General features: G+C 36.6%; 1 long non-coding RNA gene across 1 annotated transcript in view; it reads left to right on the top strand.

Moving 5' to 3' along the window:
• The first annotated feature begins 1328 nt into the window (after window positions 1-1328).
• The window catches only part of LOC118487358, a 52709-nt gene continuing 48037 nt past the window's right edge, over window positions 1329-6000 (top strand). The window contains exons 1-2 of the long non-coding RNA XR_004881532.1: window positions 1329-1410; window positions 2047-2159. This is a non-coding gene — a long non-coding RNA (uncharacterized LOC118487358). The remainder of the gene's footprint in view (window positions 1411-2046; window positions 2160-6000) is intronic.

Raw genomic sequence — 6000 nt, 5'->3', positions numbered from 1 at the left:
AAACTCAATCCATACCTTCAAAGATTGATAAAGACAAATGATGCACGGAGACCACGTGCCACGTCATAAAACACCAAGACAAGGGAAAATCAAAAGGACGTTACGATAATGACGTCTTGCCAAAAACATTTTGTGGATCCATGCCTCCTCACTCTCCACTAGCGGTTATCGCATGAGAGATCAAAATGACATTTGGATAGCGACGTCTGATCAATGACGTTTCATGGATCACTATCTTCTCAATCTCCACTAGCGGTTATCGTAAAAGAGACCAAAAGGATAGCTGGATAACGTTATTTGGCCAATGACATTGTAACACCCCAAAAATGGGTTTGGTAATTTAAACCCGGTTACTATTAAGAAACGGGTAAGGTACCGTTAATGATAAAAGTTAACCTGTAAATAAAGATTAACTAGGAATAATTAACCTAGTTGATTATTGGTATCGTTAGTAGTAAACAAAGAGTTGTAGCCTTATTTAATTAAAACGAAACATAAGGGACCAAAGTGGGATAACTTGAAAGTTGTTTTATTAAATGAAAATAACACACACACACACACTTGGTGTGTGTTCTGTACGTGATCAGGGGAAGGCTCTAGAGAGCCAAACCCTAGTTCATTATATATCATCCAATTGAAGGATGAATCGAGGCTCAAATTCAAGAAGGAACATGAATTAACAATCACCCAAGCTAGCTAGGGGATCATAAGGTATGCTGGATTTTGATGTTTAATGAAGTTGAGAAATCTTGATGAACATCACAAGTAGTGATTTGTGTATGAATCGTAGAGGTTATGGCCAAATTGGCAATGTATGCTTTCTTAGGAACGAACCCTAAGTGAAGATTTTGAGTAAATTGCTATAAATTGAGTGTTTTGATGAATTACTACACCTAGCTAAGTGGGTTTATGTTTAATCCATGAAAGGGTATGAAATTGATTGTGAATATGTGTAGTATGTGATGTGTACATGTATATAGATTGAGTATGGTATATAATTTGTATGATGATTACTTGTATTGATGAATGAAAGTGATAATTAGGAAGAAAAACATGAAATACTTGTACTTCATGCTTAGAAAATAGTACGCACACCAAGTGTTTGATGAAATATCTAAAAGACAATAATAAGTGAAATTGCATGCAAGTAATGAGTAAACAGATATAGTTCATGTGAAGATTATGTAGGGATGATGTTGAGTATACTTTATGCTTGTTTGAATGGATTAACGAAGGTCATATATGAGATGTGAATTTGATATGGTTGTTCATATGTATAAGCATATATGCTAATAGGAATGTGAATGTAATGACATGAATGTATTGGAATCATGTCAAGATGGTTGAGAGCGTGGAAGGCTAACGGGCTAAGAAGACTCAAGTAAGCGAACGCAAATACGGACGCACAAAGTAAGTGTATTCCGGGCTTACCCTTTAGTTTCTAAAATGTATTGTAGTATGACGATTATCGTGAGTCATGTAAGAAGGTATGAATCAATGGAAGTATTAAGGTAGGTTTGGTGAAATGAGTCGAAAAGTGGTTAAGGGATGAGTTTCCAACAAGTGCGGGTAAGAGGGAACTTACAATTTGGTATCATGTATTAAGAGAAGATAAGTAGTTACAAATGTGGATATGGGTTTGATTGTATGTAAGTAGTTGAAACTTGTAGGAGAGTATGACTATGAACGCGTAAGATGTAGATTGTAAGTATGTGCGTACGGATAGAAAAGTATGTATGAATGAATTGGTATTTAGCTAAATGCATGGACGAAGGAAGTTTGTTTATGTGTATACGTGAACCTATATATATGAATGAAGTCTAACAATGCTAATCGATTGTCTATTAAGAGTGTAACGGAAGTGCAGGAATACTAATAATGGAAGTAAAGATTCGGTATAGAAGTCCGATGAATGTGTTCGAATGGACGGGTTAATGGATTTATATAAGTGAGATCAGGAGATGTTGACGCTCGAATATACATGTTTTGAAATTTATGTATGATGTCACCGGTTGCTAACAATGTGTTTGTATGTGGTGACTGCAGGTTATACAGGTTTATGGATTTCTCATCATTGAGTGTATGCGGTCGAAGATCAAGTTAAGACATGGATTGTACTTGTGGGTGCATGGTCACGTAATTTAGTATACGTATGTCAGGTTGTAACACCTCGTAAAATCACGTCCAATGATGTATTGACACGTGTAATAAACCCTAATGAAGTCAAACAGTGAAATTTAGGGACTAATTTTTCGAAAAATCGAAAACTTTGATTTTGAAAGGACTGGAAGTGTTAGCATATCTAAAATAAGTATCTAAATAACCTCTCACGGTGGCGATGTTCCCAAATGTGCCACTTGATGATAAAGTGTAGCCGTTTGCGTAATTAATTGAAAGTTTGCGCAATGAAGGGTTAAAAGCGTCAACATGTTAATTCTTACCTCTGAGTGACCTTTTAACCAACCGGGAGCTTCATGATATTTAATTATACTCTCGGGGATGCCAAGTAATGGCCAACTAAGGTTTTTATGCCTATAAGTAAAGTTACGCGCAACTTTGCAAGTTAGAGGGACTAAAAGCGTCAATATGTTTAATTATACCTCTGAATGACCTTTTAGCGAACCCGAAGCATCGTGATGTTTAATAATACTATCAAGGATGTCTAATATGGATTAGATGAGGCTTCAATGCAATTAGACGATGAGATGCGCAAGTTTGCGCAATAGAGGGGCCTAAAGCGTCAACTTTTGAATCTACGCCATTCGGTGACCATTTAAGTGAACGAGAGCATAGTAATATTTAAGTATATGCTTGGGAATGCCTATTATGGGCCATGGAAGGCTTGGATGTCATTAAATGGCATTCCGCGCTACTTTGCGCAATTAAGGGACTAATTGCGTCAAACTGCAAAATGAGGTCGAATCGTATGGTAACGGAACTTCCGGAATATGTTAATAAGTTAATCATACCATATTTACCCTTTTTATAGCTTAGATATAGGCCTAGAGGTGTTCGGTGCGCAAAAATAAACTTTTATGTCATGCAGGGACTAAAAGTGTCAAAAAGTGCACAAGTTTGCACTTTTGCGCATATCTCGCACTCTGAATATCCCCGGACACCTAAAAATTTATGTAAGCACTAAAATATTTTATTTTAGTGTGTGGCATGATAAAATTCCACTCGTCGCGTAATTTGGATCGTTTTTAGCGTCCGTCCGTGTTTCGTCGTAATTAGCCGAACAACGGGACCGTACGACCAAACGAACCGGCATCCGAGATGTTTTTGAACATATTTTAAGTTCCCTATACTTTAAATTCATTTTAGAGCTTTAAAATGAGGTTAACGGGGCTTAAACGTGTCAAAAATGCATCGAAAACCAAGTTTGGGGGTGCAGGGGCCTGTTTTGCCATTTTTGGAAGTTGCTGACCTGCAAGGCCCTTACGGTGCGTATGGACCTTTCCTTACAGTCCGTAAGGCATCCCCAGACCAGCAAAATCTGTTTCCAGCTATTTCCAGCTCATTCCAGCTCTTGCAAATGGTTTTTGATCAATCTATGGGCCAATTTTGATGGTTTTCAAGTGCCCCTTGTATTTGTAAACCATGTGCCCACATGGATGGTTGAGATTGAAGCTCGGTTTTCTATAAACGATCCTAACGGTTCTCAAAAACCTATAAATACCCCCCCTTGTTTTGGGTTTCACTTGCACCTTCCCTCCATTCTGAATTCTCTGCATTCTTTGAGGGTCTTGAGCTTCTTGAGAACCTCTTTCAAGTCCTTTGGACTTTTGTAAGTGATTCCTTTCATGCTTAGTTATTTGTTTAGCGTTTAAACCGAAAAGTCAAGCGTTATCGATAAATACTTTGACTTTTAATCAGTTGATCCATGGTTCGCGTTGAACATGGCTACGTGATCATAATTAGGTAGGTGTTTAACCCTCTAAAGGGCATCTCCTAATTACCACGTTTACTTAGTTTAATTGTCGGGTCAAATTAAAGTCAATCGGGTTTATTTTAAATAAAATTCATAACTAATGATATAAAATCTTTAAAATCGGTTTTGTCACTTTAACGACTTGGTAAATATCAGTTGAACATGTCTAAACATGATTCAACCCGGCAATTCTAAGTATAGGCTCGGTTCACAACCGAAAGTCGCAAAGTTTGACCTTTGCTTTGACTTTCAGTTCTGACCCGAATTAGACTTATTTAGATATGCCTTAGGATTCCTTTAGGATCATGTTATAGGTTAGTGTAACCCTCTGAGGTTATACAACCTAAATCCTTAGTTATCCTATTCATTTGCAAGTATCCGTTATATGCCGAATTATTGACCGTTATGCCCTTTTGACCTTAAAACAATATTTTTGAAAATTGAGAGGATAGAAACCTTCACTACTGAATTATAAACTTGTCCATAAAATTTGACATCAGTTTGAGGTTTAGATTAGGAGTTATGCTCAATAGCGTAATTAGAAGCTTCTTTAGTAATTAAATAGCGTAAATTGCATATAGCCTATCTAAACCCAAATTTTTATACAAAACTTTATACCTACTGTATTAAAATAATATTTTGGGATTTTTAGAAATTTTTAATTAGTTTTAGGCTGAGCATAACTTAGTGTTCTAAGCTTAATTCGGCTAATGCCGATTTTGCCCTTTTGGGCTATAAAATAAGTTTTATATATCCGATTGACCCCAAACCTTTTTCTACTGATCTAATATGTTAAATAAATTATTTTAAGCCTTCTGGAATTTTAAAAATATCAGCTTTCTATATAAAACCCGGAAATAGCTCCAAATCGCCTTTTTAAGCGTTTTTAACGCATAAGTATGTGCTGGAACCTATTTAAGCATATGAGGTTGAAACCTACTGATGTATTCAGTAAAATTTTATATTTTAAACAGTAGGAGAATATCTTAAGATCAGAATTCCAGTATTGACCTTTTAAGCATATGTGAAATTACCAAAACGCCCCTACGGAGTCAAGGAGGATTAAAGATTGATAAATTTCACATAAGGACTTATACCCTACTGTTATAACTTAGTAAATTAAGTATATTTACTGATTTAATCAGACCTGTAACTCAGGTGATTATTTAAACCCTTTTATACCCTTTAAAATGACTAAAATGCCCTTATAAGGCATAAATTGGGTTTAAAACCATTTGGGGCATAATGGAAGGTATCATTCTGATATCACAACATGTTTAAGGCATATTAACTTAGGAAACTTGTATATGACTCTTATGGTTACTCGTTACGCACTTTATGCGTTCGGATCGGCATAGGTAACTAGTTTACCCATTATAGCCGAAACGGGTCAAACCATATCATTTCGGTCTCAAAATCCAGAATGTGATTAAGTTACCCATATTAAACAAGTATGCAAGCTTGTTGGGTCAAAACCACATTCTAAGACGGTCTTCGCCTTATCGTGCGTTTAAACTGTAATCTTCATTTAAGAACTAACCGGTCTAGGCTTAGGCCAAATTAAAAGACCCGTTAGGATTCTAATAGGTTATTAAAAACCTTCGTTCCAGATTTAGGAGCCCAGTAAAAGCTATCTGTACTTGCTTGGTGGTATACGGCTGGGATTAAATTTATATTTAGCTCAGGTAAATACTTTTAACTTATTTTCCCTTATATGGGCTTGGGGGTACGGTATATAAAATACCGCTTGGTCGGGCAATTGACCCTAACTCATTAGTAGTTGGGTATTATCAATGTGACCCGTTTGAAAACTAGTTTTGTTTGTTTTACGCCTTTGGGAGTTTAATGACCATGTCCCGGATATCCTTGGCATCATTTTAAGAAATGGCCACGACCTTGACACCCGGGTGCAGGCGTACACCCGATAATGTGTTCATATTTATTAAGGTATAAACGTTGGCTTCCGGCCGCGGATTTATACTGAGTGGTGTGTCAATTAACCTTAAACCCGGCACGACCCGGGCGACTGAACGCATAACGAACATGTAATTCTTTTACAAGTTTAACTA

This window comes from Helianthus annuus, chromosome 15 (assembly GCF_002127325.2).
Source record: "Helianthus annuus cultivar XRQ/B chromosome 15, HanXRQr2.0-SUNRISE, whole genome shotgun sequence".
Classification (NCBI taxonomy): domain Eukaryota; kingdom Viridiplantae; phylum Streptophyta; class Magnoliopsida; order Asterales; family Asteraceae; genus Helianthus; species Helianthus annuus.
This window is presented reverse-complemented; position numbering and strand designations above follow the sequence as displayed.